At 39.1% G+C, this 17,956-nt stretch overlaps 1 pseudogene; it reads left to right on the top strand.

Moving 5' to 3' along the window:
- LOC109948088 lies at positions 748-17,477 on the top strand (annotated as a pseudogene).

The raw sequence follows: 17,956 nt of genomic DNA, 5'->3' as shown, positions 1-17,956 counted from the left end.
TCCAAGACAAATGGGCCTCAAACTGGCCTTCAATCATCTCGGAGTGTGTTATAGACGTGCCACCATTCGTACTCGAAAAGCCCAATAGAAAATGGCTGAATCGAACATGGTGTTGGTACTGGTGTCTTGCACCTTAAGAAATTCTAACTTCTAATCAAGCCATTGTACTCTCCCAGTGGCGAACTGGCTTAAATTAGTTCTTTTCTATACCTTGATTAATAAGGGCTTCAATATTTCACTTGTGCAATTCAAAAACTAAACAAATAGACTATTACAAGAATGATCGGATTGAAATTGTAATCTTTACTGCTCATGAAATTGTGTCCTAATGGACATTACAAACCAAGAAAAAGCGATTGAGTCCAGACCTCAACACCCACTCATCGAGCTTTAGGACAGCCACAATCTTTAAGACAATGAGGTGGGACATGTGATAAACTTAGGGTTGGTTTGATAACCATTTGATTTTCATTTTTGTGTTCACGATATAATCTTCAATTCTAGCATGCTTTAGAGTGGTTGCAACTTCTATTTCAATTTGTCCAATGAAAAGAAGAGAAAATGACTGATGCAGTTGAAGAAGCGCATGATATACCAAGGTAGCGGAAAGAATTGGCCATAGGTGAGCATATTTGATCAATTGAAAATACCGGAAGTTTCGATCTTTGCTTTCTTTCACAAGTCACTGAAATGCATTACTTTTTCCATATAGGCATTGGGGTTGCTGTTCCGTCGATTATCATAATCATTTTTTTTTACTATATGCATATCAAGGAAAAGAATAATGGCCTTCCTCAAGAGAGATAAGAGGGATGAGTTTGATGTTGAGGCATTTATAAGGAACTATGGATCGCTTACTCCAAAGCGGTATACTTATGCAAATGTCAAGAAAATGACAGACTCTTTCAGGGACAAAATAGGTAAAGGTGGATATGGAACTGTGTACAAAGGCAGGCTACCTGATGAGCTTCTGGTGGTGGTCAAAGTCCTAAGCATGTCCAAGGGTAATGGAGGAGAACATTTTATTAATGAAGTTGCTAGCATTGGTAGAACCTCCCATTTCAACATAGTCACTCTTTCTGGATTCTGTTACGATGGGGACAAACGAGCTTTGATTTATGAATACATGCCTAATGGATCTCTGGATAATTTCATACATAAGCACAGATCTGGAATGGCAAATTTTCCCTTAGAATTGAAAACACTATCTGAAATTGCAGTTGGTATTGCGAGAGGACTATAATACCTCCACCGTGGATGTAACACAAGAATTTTGCATTTTGACATAAAGCCACAGAACATTCTTTTAGACAAACATTTTTGCCCTAAAGTTGCTGATTTTGGCCTAGCCAAACCATGCAAAACAAAGGACAGTATTGTATCGATGATGGGGACAAGAGGAATTGCAGGATACATTGCACCAGAAGTGTTTAGCCGGAACTTTGGTGGAGTATCTCACAAATCTGATGTTTACAGCTGCGGTATGTTAGTTCTTGAAATGGTTGGAGCAAGAAAGAATTTGGATTCGGGAGTGTCTCGTACGAATGAAATGTTTCCACATTATGTTTATAAAGATCTAGACCTAGAAAAGGATGAAAATGCATTTGGGGCTATATATGAGGAGGAAAAAGTAATAGCAAGAAAGATGGTATTAATAAGTCTGTGGTGCATTCAGACTATCCTTCTGATCGGCCATCAATGAGCAAAGTTGTAGAGATGTTGGAAGGACCCCTTCATTCCTTGCAAATTGCACCCAAGCCTTTCTTGTTTTCTCCTACAATAGCTGCAGATATCTGTTAAATAGGAAATGCCTGCTGAATTGTTAAAAAGTTGGTTTGGATAAAATGAAACAGTTATCATTATCTGAAAACTGAGAGTGAAAAAACTGTTTTCATGATTTCTCTGTTTTCAGCAACTGCTACAGTACTTTTGGTGTTTTAAGTAATAGAGAGTCTCTGATTAACGAAGATGGCCGTTGTGATTCATTCTTCTTATTCATTCGCTTCGAAGAGTATCACGAACCACAGTTAGTACCAAGTTTTTCTTTTCAGCTGAACCAACTAACAACTGACTTTATAGTCACGTGTCACTCATTTAGGCGTCAATATGCTCATTGAAGTAACCTCATTATGGCCAGACAATCTGCACACGCACATATATATAAATTGGAACAACTAAACTATACTGTGAATGAAAGACTAAAATCTCATTCGTTGAATATATCAAGGGCTTCAAGACTTAGCATTACAATATTGATAGAGGAAAAACAAATATACATAGAATAATACCTTTATCAGGACCTCTTCCCTAATTGTAATGCTTGTGTTTCACCTCTTCTTTGTCCCCTAGATCACTCCGACTTTAGCCTAAAAAAAGATGCAGCCCCTTGTACTTCAATCTCTGACAGATTATCAATACCAATCTTTACAGATTATCAACACAAATCTTTACCGATTATCAATTCCCAAGTGTAATTTTATTGTTTATAGCAACTATTTCATTTATAAATGCATAAACAATTGTCTAATAGAGGGATACGAAAGAGAGAGGGCAATCTAATAAAGTTAGATTCATCAGACCTTTCTCTTCTAATCCTCCTATTCTGAATGGTTTAGTCAACCACGGACCTAGGCCCATCTAACTAGGGCTATAACCCGACCAAAAATACGGAAAAATAGTCTACATCTCAACTGCACGTCAACTAAGTGCGCTTTTCCATTCGGCCATCACATGTTTTTTATCTATATTTTTCTTATAGGAATCTTATACTAGTAGCTTTTCACCCACATCCATCCTTGCAACTATGGAATCTATTTATATGGAATCTGATATATAAAATCATAAAATCTTCTCATTCCAATTTTCCATCACAATTTTTCGTTCAAGACATACCTCTCCTTTTGAGAATAGGATTTCATTTATAGGCCAAAAAAGCGTATAAAGACCGGCACGAATATACTGGCTTCATTAAAATCTTCGTAGGAAAATCACATGGGACAAACCCCAAGGTATGAAAGAGTACCACACAAGAGTCTGCAACAGGCCACTTTGGACTGCTACAAAGAACCCAAAAGAAAACAGACAAAAAAACAAAGCGCAATTCCAAGCCCCGCAAAGAACAACCTACTACAACGTAAGACTGTAAAAGAAAAACTCATATGCAAGCATAGTTCAATATACAGAACAATGTGTAGTGATCGTCAGAACATAGCGAGCATAAGTACCAATACCAACTACATGAGTCTACAAAGAACCCGAAAGAAGACAGACAAAACAAAGCATAACTCCAAGCCCAGCAAAGAACAACCTACCACAATGTAGTACTATCAAAGGAAAACTCTTATGCACGCATAGTTCGATGTACAGAACAACATATGGTGATCATTAGAATATAGCGAGCAGAAATACCAATACCAACTTCACTTGTCTTAATCTAGAACCATAACCGACAGAGCAGGGGTGATTAAGATTAGCCTCTTAGTGCGAACTTCCAACAAAAGAGCATCATAATAAGAACGTTTATTGGATGCCAAACCCACAAACGTTCCAGTGAACACATTGGGAGAATTGGGAGAGCCCATGAGGTTGGCCTCCATCACATATTAAGTAAACTCAGCGAAATATGGCTCAACAACAGTAAAGGCTCCATTGAAAGGACCCGCCCCAAATTTCCCAAAACCCGAGGTGAATCTTGTGGAAATTCCAGACATCACCCCGATGTCGGGCCCACTTCTAAAGTTATACCCTTTTTCCCAAAATGGAATAAGGGTACGAGACTTTCTGCCGAAATTTCGGCAGAGTCTCCCCTGTAAATTGAACATTATCCAAAATTACAACCTGCATAAAAACACATTTAATATCCACAACTGGCAACACGCACAATATAATTTCATGCAATTCACATAAACGGCCTTCGGCCTTCCAATAATTCTCAACTACCAAGCATGCTAGCAAATCGATTCATGCCTTAAATAAGGCAAACGATAAATTCAAATATAAATTATGACTACTAAATTTCAACATACATCATCTAACTTTTTTAATTTCAACATACGAGGTTTTAACCTCATAACACAATCATATCTATGTCCGCGGCTGCACCTAATAACCTTAGGCTGCCTACGTACCCTCACTGAGGGATCAAGCCACACGTAGTTCTTCCTTAAAATCCAATTCCACATATAGGCAATACCTTATTTCATTGCTCTGTATTTCACATAATCTCCCCATACGCTGGTACAACCAACGCCACGTATGGGGTCTGTCAACACGCCGGATAACCTACGCCACGTGCGACCATACCATACTATCACAATATCTCCCCATACGCCGGTACAACCAACGCCACGTATGGGGCCTGTCTTAACGCCGGATAACCTACGTCACGCGAGACCTGAACATCATATCCATACGCCGGATAACCTACGCCACGTGCGACCTCACCATAATATCACAAGATCTCCTCATACGCCGGTACAACCAACATCACGTATGGGGCCTGTCCGCACGCTGGATAACCTACGCCACGTAGGACCTAACATTCACATTGTGGTACTTGTAGTGTAACCAAAATCCGGGGAGGTACCTAAGGTAGTGCGTATAGCACTTCAAACTGACATTCTAGACTCCTTTTATACCTTTAGAAATGTATATAAATATATAATTTACTTCTAATATTGTGTAAATCTCAACAATAGTCTAGCACTCGATAATCCCCCTGGAAAGGTGAGATTACTCCGAGAGACTCACGGTCAACCAAGGGTCAAACGGGCCCATGGGGCCCACGACCTCCAAATTTCGATCAAAAAGATCCTATGGGTTCTGCAAGGTATATGACACTCGTCTTCCAAGTTTAGTTCAGATCGGACGGTCAGATTGCTCACGATCATACGATCTGACGGTTAATATAAAACATAAACTTCAAATTATTAAATCGGAACATCCGGGGCTCCGATTCACGATCCGTAAATTCCTACACGATCCTAGAAATACCTAGATTAACATATGTTAAATTTGAGACCATCCAACAGTCCTAACCTATCGAACCCGGATAACGCGCAATAGGTGATATCCGTTCGATAGTCAAACAGCGTCCGAATTGAGATCCGCGAAATCCTATGCACTCGTGACAACCTCAGGATCTCATGGAGACACAGTACAACTTCACTACCCTCGCCCATGAGCCGCCACACGCGCCGGTAGTGCTGGGTGCCCAAAGCGATTACGCATCGTCGGAGAATCTCAAAACCACAGCTCCAAACTTTTACCCTAGGTATAACACCCTATTTGGAGCCACTTTTGTTCTTGGACCTACCCCAAAAACTGACCGGAAGTGGCCAGAATCGAGATCCCAAAACTGGCCGAATTTCAATTCGTAAATCAAATTACCTACGCTCAAAATCGATGCAATCCTACCCAACCATCAGCTAGAGCATGGAAAATATGTAGAAATCCATACCTTACTCGTCTGAATCGGTGGCCGGATGAGAGAGATCGAGCTCCTTGAATTTTGGGTTAAAACCGGTCGGATTTTTGCATTTTTCGGCGAGCACAGGTGGTTCCAGTGGCTGAGATTGGTCGGGATGGGAAGAGGAAGATGGCACGGTTCTTTTGGGATCGGTGCCACCCCAAGCGGTGGCCGGATGCGACGATGGTGGCCCAAAAACCACCGCGCTAAACAGTAACAGGGGGCTGTTTCTGCGCGCAGGGAGAGAGAGAGAGAGAGAGAGAGAGAGAGAGAGAGAGAGAGAATTTGATTTTTATAAAAAATCCTATTTCAAAATATTTACGATTTTGCCACTGAACTTGTTTTGCTCATAACTTCTTCGTTTCAACTCCGAATCGAGCCCACTATGTGTCTACGGACTCATCTCAGTACGACCTTCCCAAAAATACTAGTCACTGCGCCAAACTCCTTTCGGGTAAGAAAATAACCAAAATACGCCTACTCCAAGGGTAAATTTGTAATTTCACTTAAATAATTTAAATAAGAGATTAAATTTGGAGTCGGGGTGTTACATCTATCACTACCTGGATCCCAAATCCCTACTACAAAAGTACCTGAAGAGATTGGGACAAAGATTGCAACCGAAGCATTGAGGACCCTAGAACACACCAGATCCATTTGATCCAAGAACCCATAAAAGCCAACCACTAATAAACTCCCAGCGGGTAGAACTAGTACCTTGCAAAATCTCTATCATAACCCTCACCACCAAGTCACCATGAATGCTGCAAACCCACAAAGCCACACAACCACGCAAGATCCGAGAACTACACACCAATGCAAAAACCGGACTAGACCACCAGCGAAGCATGAACCTTAAGAACACCATGACATAACCACCACGACAAACAGACCCGCCAAAAACTTGCGAACCAATGAAATGCGAATTCTAGGAGACCACGACATAACCACCAAGCCAAACAGTCTTCGCCGAAAACGAGTGGCAATGAGTCGCCCACCATAATTCCAAGCAGCCACGAAGAAAGACGATTTCGAAAGGTCACATCAACGAAAGAAAAGAACGTGACATGGGAGGACGATGAAGCACTGGGAGAAGAATTTTAACAGCTACGACGGCCAGAGGGCATAACCTATATCCAAACATTAACCCTAATGCTAGTCTCTCCTAGCGAGCGAGAGATAATCCAAAAGCCTTGGCAAAAACATACCTCTGTTATTATTCCTTTTTTTATTTTTTGTTAATGTATTACCAATTCCAATTAATTCTTATAGCCAATTAACCCTAATTACTACCCATGTTGACAGTTGGTTTCTCCTAATTCATTTGGTATCCCCTCTAGGGCTTAATCAAAAGAATTCTTAATTAACAATCCATTTTCTCCCAAAGCAAAGAATTTAGAAAATTAAGAAGCCATTAAGTTCTATGAGAACCTGCAAGAAAACTGCATGAGTGTCCCTCATGGGCACTCATTCAAGATATGGTATTTGTTACAAGAAGCAAGCACCAAACATCTCTTCTCGGTCTCCTCTTGAATCATTAAATCAATTAAATATTGGCTAGATATTCAAAGCATTAAGAACAGTAACAAATGCTCAACATGGAATAATAATAAGAAATTAATATAACTATAAAAGTAAGTATTCATGGTTAGGCTACATCGTAGCCCTAGTAAGGCAAATTAGTTCGTGACAAAAGAGAAGATAAACAAAATAATTGTTGTCATAAAACCGATTTGGCAGATGGATTTGATCTCTGATTCTCCACAGCAACACCTTCGTTCTCTCTCTCTCTCTCTCTCTCTCTCTCTCTCTCTCTCTCTCTCTCTCTCTCTCTCTCTCTCATATATATTTATGGGTGTATTGAAATATGGTGAAAAAGTATATGGTATCAAGATGGTCCATAGAGAGAGAGCTTAGGGTGACCTTATATAGTTTAAAACAACTAAAACCTACTCTAATGGAAAAACTCTCCAAAAGCAAAATAAAATCCCAAACAATTAAAGAAACAAACTAGGAAAGAATCATTCTTTGTCTTTGAAGCACATCAGCCAACTGGCACGCATATTTTTGGGACTTTCTGCTTCCTTGAAAATCCTAGACAAATATGAGAACTTTAGCTTGATCTCTAAGTTTTCTAAGCATCTCTAAGCTTTCCAAGCATATATCACACACCACTAGAAAAAATCGGAAAAGTCTTCAAATCTTCAACCTTCCATAGTAGTGCAGTTCAAACGGGATTTCAACTTAGGTTGTGTTGACTTGCTAGTCTTGAGCATTTGGCTTGGTAGAAAATTATGAAACTTTGATACAATGATCCTCAATGTCCTAGCTTTCTTCTCCACCTGGCCTTGCACTAAAATTCATTCGAAAAGTGGATTTTCAGTCAAAACCCTTCCAAGAGCGCGTAATAGCTGAAAATAAGGAAAGTAAGGTAATAATCCTATTTTTAATTAATTTTCCCTACAAAAATCAAATATAAGAGATATACAAATATAGGAAACAATGCACTTATCATTCGCCAGAGTCTTAAATTGAAGTGCTTCAATTTAGGATTATCAATTGTTGAATCTTGGGAGATAGATGCCATAGAACTGTGAGCACAAGAGCAATGGCGAAATTTGTTTTTAAGACATTGCAATTCTTACAAGCCACAACCGCTAAAGTTGTCAGTATTTTCTATTTGTGTTTATTAATTTACATTAATTTCATGTAAATTTGTTATTGTATTTGATGATTACAATTTTATTGAGAAATATTATTATCTTTAAATTCATATTTCCTATTTTCCTCCAACAATTTCTTCACATTAGACAACTTGTTATTTACCTTCATGCTGCTAATGAATATAAATTGCAAGCTTTTGTCCCATTAGAGAGCCTCACGCAGATGCTCTAATAAATATAACTCGTCAAAGAAAACTGGGAAGATTTCATACGTTTATAACCACATAAAAAGAACAGAGACAACCGACAGTCCAAGACCACAAGTCAAGTTGTAGTTAATCAACGCGTTCTTCATCAAACCTATATTTAATCTCTATTGGAATTTACCAGCAAGCCCACAACACTCCAACCCCCGTCCAAAGTGCACCCAATCCTCCTCTCTCCCATCCTCACCCTCCTTCTTTTCTTCTTCTTCTTCTACAACATGGACGCCACAACATCCTTTTCGTCTAAGGAAACATAGCCTAAGGAAACCCCTCCCGCCTACTCCCAGACTTTCGCCTGTGGCCCGCTCCAGTGGCAGACGCACGTTGGGACAAGAGGAGTCGCACCCTTAGGATGCTAGAAATGTGGTTGTTGACACCATGAGTGACCCCTTGGACGGCAGCAAAGCGACCATTTGTGTTCACACATGGTGCTCAGTGAAAGTCCCATATGGGTAATGCAGAGAAAGAAAGTGATGATGAGGGAGAGAAGAGAAGAAAAAATGAGAAATAAGAAGAAGAAGAAGAAAGGAAGAAAGGGAAAGAAAAAGAAAAAGGGTGAAGATAGATGGCGATGGAGTGGCGGGGGAGGCTGGGAAGAAAGAACCAGAGAGGAAGAAGGAGGAAAAGACGGAGAAGAAGGAAAATAATAAAGAGAGAGAGAGAGAGAGAGAGAGAGAGAGAGAGAGAGAGAATATAAAAAAGAAGAGGAAACATTAAATAAAAGGAAAGAAAGACAGAATATAAAAAATAAATAAAAAATAAAGAAAATGGATACTATATAACACCAAACGGAATGAGAAATCTGGAATTGATATCGTGTCAAACAGAAACGGTATGATATATTATACTATTTATTATGCAACACGAACAACATGGTACGAGATTGGCATGATTTGGGTTTGGTATCTGTTTTTCGATTTCGATTCCCAGCATTACCTGGCCAAACGATGTCATTTGTTTTATGGCTCATTCCATTTTTTTTCAGTTGGCTTGGCCTAAAAATTATGTTATTTTGAGCCAGGCTTTAAAATAAAAAATAAAAAAGATCATCCTCCTCCCCTTTCATGTATCCTACTCCACAGCACATCCCCAAACAATTTCATTCCCAAATTAATATCTCACAACCCTAGGAGTGCCAACCTCCCAACCTCAGCACTACCTCTCCGCCAGCGCTGACCATCACCGCCTTGAGCCGTCACCGTCTTTCTATTTTTGTAGTGTTATTTTGAAAAATTTTGAAACTTTTACACTAAGACCCCTTGACTCAAGAATCCTGGATACGCCACTGGCTCGCTCCAAGGCCTCTCATACCCGATCACCGGAGGGGCACGCCCTTCCTATTGTGGTCCATCGGAGTTCCACATCAGCTGTGTGGACGACTCGCCCGAGCTAACCATCATGTCACTGAGGTATCGAGTTCTCGAAACTTAACCCAGTTCACAAAAATCTAAGGTTAGTCCGCTCAAATCTCTGGAACTCGACATGCACAGACAAACTCGCCAACACAACTATCAAATCCGAGTTCTTCGCCTACAATGAGAACGACGACATGGAGTCAGTGGCAAATGCACGTTGGGACAAGAGGGGTCGCACGACCCCTTAGGATGCTGGAAATATAGTTGTTGACACCATGAGCGACCCCTTGGACAGCAGCAAAGTGACCCTTTGTGTGCACACAAGGTGCTCGGTGAAAGTCCCCTATGGGTAATGCAGAGAAAGAAAGTGATGGGGAGGGAGAGAAGAGAAGAAAAAATGAGAAAGAAGAAGAAAGAAAGATAGGGAAAGAAAAAGGAAAAATGGTGAAGATAGATGGGGATGGAGTGGCGGGGTAGGCTGGGAAGAAAGAACCTGAGAGGAAGAAGGAGGAGAAGACGGAAAATAATAAAGGGAGAGAGAGAGAGAAGAAGGAAAATAAGAAAGAAAGAAAGAAAGAAAGAGAGAGAGAGAGAGAGAGAGAGAGAGAGAGAGAGAGAGAGAGAGAGAGAGAATATAAAAAAAAGAAGAGGAAACATTAAATAAAAAGAAAGAAAGAGAGAATATGAAAAATAAATAAAAAATAAAGAAAATGGATACTATATAACACCAAACGGAATGAGAAATATGGAACCGATGTCGTGTCAAACAGAAACGGTATGATATATTATACTATTTATTATGCAACACGAACAACACGGTACGAGATTGGCATGATTTGGGTTCGGTATCGGTTTTTCAATTTTGATTCCCAGCATTACCTGGCCAAACGATGTCGTTTGGTATATAGCTCATTCTATTTTTTTCAATTGGCTTGGCCTAAAAATTATGTTATTTTGAGCCAGGCTTTAAAATAAAAAATAAAATGATCATCGTCCTCCCCTTTCATGTACCCTACTCCACAGCACATCCCCAAACAATTTCATTCCCAAATTAATATCTCACAACCCTAGGAGTGCCAACTTCCCAACCTCACCACTACCTCTCTGCCTGCGCTGACCACCACTGCCTTGAGCCTTCACCGTATTTCAATTTTTGTAGTGTTATTTTCTTTGTAGGAAAAATTTCGAAACTTTTACACTAAGACCCTTTGGCTCAAGAATCCTGGATCCCCCACTGCATGGAGGTGTCCATTTTCTACGACTGTAATTCCTCTACTATTACCCCCAAGCCCAAGAATTGGTTTCACTGCAACGTCAATCTGCCTTCTAAAGACTCTTATTACTTGATCAGGACGGTCTCGATGGACCATATTATGAGCGGTGTTGTTGAGGCCCAAAAAATCCAAGGCTGGGCCCAAATATATTTTCGGCCCAGTACAACGCCAAGCAAAAAATCCTTATTTAAGCAACATGCCATGCTACAAGCTTAAGTGGACCCAAGCCACGGAAATTCTTGAGGCTTGCTGAGCGGGTTGTGATATGGATGGTTACGAGCATTCACGAGGCCCATTGATGGGCCAAGAAGTGGAAGTTTTGGGCTGCTTGGGAGCACCAAAACTCGAGCCCATTTCTTGAGCCCAAACATATGGGTAAGTCTAAGAGAGAAGGAGTAGCCCAATAGCTCAATGGCTTGCAAACACTTGGAAAAATCCCACATCGACCAAAATATCCAGCACCTTGATCAAATAGGCTATTTCCAGCAACTTGAGCAAACTTACAGGCCGTTGGAAACAAGATACCAATAGCCCAGCCCAGCATCATGGAAAATATCTAGCATATCTGTCAAAATCATCAAAACCAAGCAAACCTATGTGCTGATCACCTTTTGACTAGCACCCATACCCATTTTTTCCTCTTCAAGCTTTGGTGAGAAAACAAGAAGCAAAAGTGGGTGATTCCTCACCTACGTGGAGAAGTCCAGCTGCCTGAGGACCTTGGAACTCCAAAAAGCTTCATGCCTACATGCTCAGGCTAGGGAAGTTTCACCAAATAAGATGGAATAGAAGAAAGTGAAGAAAAAGGGGAGAGGGTGGCTTGATAAAATTAAGGTTTTCAGTGCCTATAAAGGGAGCCACTTTCTACCCAGCAAAGAGAACTCACCTTGGTTGCTGCAAGCCTCCCAACAACCATGAGAATTCATCAAAGGCAAGCATCCCCTCTGGAACCCTTCAATTTCATGCTTTGTTCTTCCATCTTCTTCCTTTCTCTCTCTCAAAACCCATATCCAGAGAGAGCAAGCATCATCTCTCATCTCTGGAACCCTTCAATTTCATGCTATGTTTTTCCATCTTCTTTCTCTCTCTCCCAAAAACCCACCTCCTGAGAGAGCAAGCATCATCTCTCATCTCTGGAACCCTTCAATTTCATGCTCTGTTCTTCCATCTTCTTCCTCTCTCTCCCAAAACACACATCCAGAGAGCAAGCATCATCTCTCATCCTTGAAACCCTTGCAATTTCGAGCCTTACTCCTCCATCTCTTCCTATTTTCTCTTCTATCGTGCAACCCAAGAGCTTGAAAGCTTTCGTCAAGCTACTAGAAATATGTTAAAGCCACCCATGCTTCCATCTTCTTCCTCTCTTACCATAAACACACATCCAGAGAGCAAGCATCATCTCTCATCTCTGAAACCCCGGCAATTTCGAGCCTTGCTCCTCCATCTCTTCCCATTTTATCTTCTGTCGTGCAACCCAAGAGCCTGACAAAGCTTTCGTCAAGCTACTGGAAAATTACCCACAACACCTATTCATCCACCATAATCTCTCTCTCTCTCTCTCTCTCTCTCTCTCTCTCTCTCTCTCTCTCTCTCCTCTCAGCAAATCCTCACGAAATCATTACTTCAAACCTCTGTTCCTCATAGAAAACCCAAGATTTTTCTCTCTCATGCTAAACTCGTGAATGCTCAGCTCCCATGCCACAAGTTTCTCATGCAAAGCCCAAGAATTTATCTGTAAGCGACTGTTGGTTTCATTGGTGAAGAAGACCAAAGTGTTTCCTAAGACTCAGCTACCCTTTCGAGACACTCTTGGGGTCTGATCCTCGAATTCAGACACAGGCCCATTCTTCAGGCTGCTGGAATAAAAAGACCCCCACAAGTGTCAATTGTAAGATTGAAACTACAGTGCTGATTCTCAAGACCGCGGCTGCGAAGCTGGGTGCCAATAGGTCGTTGTTTCAGGAAGCGATCATGGAAGGCTTTAACGTTAACTATACCAACCCTTATGATAATGAATGCTCTAAATGGCTTGATGTAAAAAGCTGTGGATTTGACTCCCATTCGAGCCGGCCCGTTTGCTTTTGTGGGGATCGGGTTTGTGACATATTAGGTACCATATTCAATAGTATACGTACTTGAAGTTTAAATTTTTTCTTCATTTTATAATTTTTTTTTTAGTATTAAGTAATAGTGAAAATTATAGCGAAAAGAGGATTCTCACACGCCATTAAATTACAATAGAAGTTCGAATCTGGGACCACCACTGACAGCTAACTAGGAATTGTTGACATCGTATTTTTATTTCTTGTTTCACGGATAAGATTTAGAAAGATAGCAACAATAAGCCGTCGTGAATTAGGAATTTTTAGAAATTTTTACGTAGTGTTTTGACTGTTCGATATCCAAAACTTTCTCGTCTTTTAGTTTTGCGTACCTACTTTGCTTTCCTGCTATGAAATTCCACTGTCAAATTAAAACAACAGGATTCTTATTGGTTTTAAAATGTTCAAATTGTGAACATTTGGCAACAAAATGACTAGATTTAGTGAAATTAGCAACATGTAACTAAAAAATATCTGTTGGCGTGGTTTTTTTTATTTTTTATTTTTTATTTTTTATTTTTTTACCAATGGATTATATATATTCATTTATTGATCAACATTTCTCTATCATGTGATTGTTTCTGGAGAAAAGATTGCAATAGGTAACTCTGCTTGGTTCCTTTGTTTCGTTCTAGCCCTTGATTCAGTAACTATTAAATGGTAGCCCTCCAAAGTTCATTTAAAAGTTACATGACTGCTTAAAATGACTAGGAGCTTAACTATCATCTAACTAACTACAATAAATTAAAGGTAGATTTACTATTATACCCAATATAGGGGCCCAAATTATTTAAAAAAAAAACTATATGAAATGGACTTTAAAAACACATCCAAAGCTCACTTACAAGTTGCAACACAAAAAAAAGACTTTTAACTTCTTATAAATTACAAAACTGTCATTGATTTCTTAAAACAAACCCAACCTTAAAACCTCATAAAAAAAACTCAAAACACTCAATAGGGCATCAAAGTAATTTAATAATCAAAATTCAATTCAATAGGCCAATTGTCAGTTTTTGGGTTTTTATTTATTTATAGAAATTAAATGGTGTAGGGTTTATTTATATCATTAGTGTTAAGAATGGGTGTATGACTAAATATCTCTAAATAAAAATACAAGAAGAGAAGTGAAATATAAAGAAACAAGTATTTTGTTCCAGGTTTTATTTCAATATCACTTTATTCTATTGCTTTTGTCTTTCACAACTTAATGAAATGCATAACTTGAAAATATTTTTGAATTTATAGGGATTTTAGCGGGTGTAACTTCCGCCATTGTTTTCATTGTTTGTATGGTATACGCATAAAAAAAAAAAAAAAAAGTGCTTTTCTTGAAGAAATATAAGAAGAATGAGATTGACATCCAGGAAGTTATGGAGGATATGGCACAGTATACAGAGGAAAGCTACCTGATGGCCTTCTGGTGGCTGTTAAAGTCCTAAGTGAGTCCAAGGGTAATGGAGAAGACTTCATCAATGAAGTTGCTAGCATTGGTAGAACTTCCCATGTCAACATAGTCACTCTTTGTGGATTCTGTTATGAGAGGAACAAAAGAGCTTTGATTTATGAATTCATGCCTAATGAATCTCTGGATAATTTCATACGTAAGCAAGGATCTGAAATGGCAAATTCTCGCTTAGAATGGAAAAAACTATCTGAAATTGCAGTCGGCATTGCCCGAGGACTAGAATACTTACACCGTGGATGTAACACAAGAATTGTGCATTTTGACCTTAGCCACAGAACATTCTTTTGGACAAAGAGTTTTGCCCAAAAGTAGCAGATTTTGGCCTTGCCAAATTGTGCAAAAAGAAGGAGCGTATCGTATCGATGCTGGGGACAAGGGGAACTGCAGGATACATCACACCAGAAGTATTTAGCTGGAACTTCGGAGGCGTATCTCACAAATGTGATGTTTACAGCTACGGGATGTTGGTTCTTGAAATGGTTGGAGCAAGAAAGAATTTGGATTCGGCAGTGTCTCATACGAGTGAAATGTTTCCGCATTACGTTTATAAAGATCTTGAGCTAGACAAGGATGATAATGTTTTTGGGGCAACCACAGAGGGGGAAAAAGAAATAGCAAGAAAGATGGTATTAACAAGTCTCTGGTGCATTCAGACCAATCCTGATGATCGGCCATCAATGAGCAAAGTGGTAGAGATGCTGGAAGGACCCCTTCATTCCTTGCAAATTGCACCAAAGCCTTTGTTGGTTTCTCCTACAATAGCTGCAGAAGACTCTATGACCACATCTCAACCACCTGAAACAGAAGACTCTATAACCACATCAAAGCCTTTGCGTGTAAGCTTAAGATATATCGGTATATAAGTGTTGATTTTCAATTTTAAGATGGAGAACATGTATAATCTTTTCATAATCCAAAAAAGAAAAACATGTAATATAAATCAGCATCATTATTATCATATTGTTTGAATATTGCATCTCAAGAATATTCTATGCTTAATAACCTTTCAAATGGTAAGCTTGGTGTTCATAGCTCAAATCTTTTTCAACGTTTGGTTCGAACCAGTAGTTCTGTCTTCTGATATACTTAGTTTATGTTCTACATTCGTCTCCTGCAACTCTGAATGAAAAGAAAACAAGAACAAAGATTATATAGTGTGCTAAGTTACCTGTGTGTCAAAAGTTCAAATACGTGTCTGGTCTAACAACTGTAGACAAATACCTATATTTGGGGCATGACACTAGTCAGGTACCTATATTTTTCTCGCCTGGCAATTCGCATCTCCATGACTTCAGACTAAAGACTATAGTTGGTCTCATTCCACATGATTTCAGCAGTCAACCCAAAATTGTCATTCTGAATGGTGTGGAGTTGCAAGCAGTTATAAGGTAGGGGTTTCAATTGAATTTGACATTGTAGCGGAATTTGTTTTGGGATATATATGCTTTGGGAAGGATACAGGTAAACTATGATGTTTGAATATGATTTGGGTTTTTGTATGAGTATAAATTTAGAGTTTGAAAACAATTTGAGGAAAAAGAAAAGAGATTTTGAGATGACTTATGATGGTCGTTCTAATATTGTGCTAAAATATTTGGGGAAATTTCTCAATAATTCATTCCTCTTCAGTGTATTTAAATAAAACTCTATTATACAATAATAAGTCAATTATACAAATAAGAAGCAAATCCCTTCATTTTAATGTCGACAATTGACCAGTTGCCTGTTAATTCCATGTTAAGAAGAAAAAGAAATATTTTTGGCCGTTGTAAAGTCTTGAGTGGAGCCCACACATTTGGAAATAATAAAGGACATCATGATGAAACTTGTCTGCCATCATTCCCTGAGAGCAAACTATACAACCACGGGAGGCAATAATCTTTGCTTATAAAATAAGGCATCCTCCTCTTAGTAAAAGACTGAACGGAAAGATTCAATAAAAACATCATAACAACATTCCTATTGCTATTTGAATTCTTTAAATTCTCTCCACAATCTCTTTAGTTTTATAATACGTTATCAGCACGAATATCTCTAAAATACCAGCTGGGATATTCGATCAAAACACTCTGCTTCATTGTTTTTCTTTCTTGGATTTGATTGAGCTGCTCATGCTTTTCTGTGTATCAATATCTTCTGTGTCACTCTCTATAGCTTCAAAACACAAACCCAACAAAACAAGTCAATCCCACCACAGGCTCTACAATTTTCTACACTTTCCATGAAGCTCAGAACCTCACAATCTCACCCGATCTCTCTCGAACCCCACTGCTCAGTTGGCTTCGAGGCGGCCCTGGTCGCTCTTCCAGAATCGGCAACTTCTTCGAGCTCATGTATTGATGCGCCTGCGAAGCCAAAAGAGATCCCAAGAGACCAGATTTCAGTTGCCAGAGACCTCTTTGTTGCAATTACTTTACCAAGCCTGCTAACTTCAAATCCCTTTACCTGTAGAGTTCATGCTTTTGGATATTTTTTTGGCGATGAGCAAGAGGACTCGGACTCAGAGATTAGTGGAGATAAGCAAGCAACCGGGAGCATGGACAACCATATCCTTATCAATCGCTTCTTGTTTGCTTTTGGTTACTTTATATCAGTCCTGATCTCTTGGACCCCTGTAGTCCAAGAGATTTATGGTCACCCACCGTTGGATGTAAATTCAACGGTTGACTTGAATCGGGTAATAATCATTTATGTCATATTGCATTTATATATATCATTTTGAACCATTGGATTAATATCCAACGGTGGGTGACCACAATCTCTTGGACTCCTGTGGTCCAAGAGATCGGGACTGTACTTTATATATTATATTATTATATGATTGGTTTTGGTGGGCAGATTTAATAGTTTATATATTGGCTACAGCAAGGGCACAGCTTTGAGGCACCTTCTATAGTGCACCCATGCACCATTTGTCCTTTATGATAAGTCTAGAATTTTTAAAATATTGGTTACCGGTTATACAAGTTGTCAAGTTTTCACATTTTGTTAATATTTAATGTAAATGCAATTGCACAAGGATTATGCAATTATGTCTTTCCTGTTTGGCAATTGGCATATAATTTGACATGTTATTTTCAATTGAGTTTATTCTTTTTAACTTGCGATGACATGCTTATGAATTTCGCAATGGTATTTGTTTACTTCTATAAATCTAAACTTACCGTTTTAGACACTCTTTTTTTATGAGAACTATTTGACTTCTTTTTTTTTGCTGATTTCGTTGTGTCACCTCATTGTAGCTTTACTCAAGTTCATTATGATTTGCTGATTTTATTTATATGAATAATGATGGCTAGTTATGGTTAATTTCTCTACATTTTATGCTACTTTTTAAAAATCAATTGAGGTTGATAGTTTT

The sequence above is a fragment of the Prunus persica genome, chromosome G3 (genome assembly GCF_000346465.2).
Source record: "Prunus persica cultivar Lovell chromosome G3, Prunus_persica_NCBIv2, whole genome shotgun sequence".
In the NCBI taxonomy this organism is placed as follows: Eukaryota; Viridiplantae; Streptophyta; class Magnoliopsida; order Rosales; family Rosaceae; genus Prunus; species Prunus persica.
This window is presented reverse-complemented; position numbering and strand designations above follow the sequence as displayed.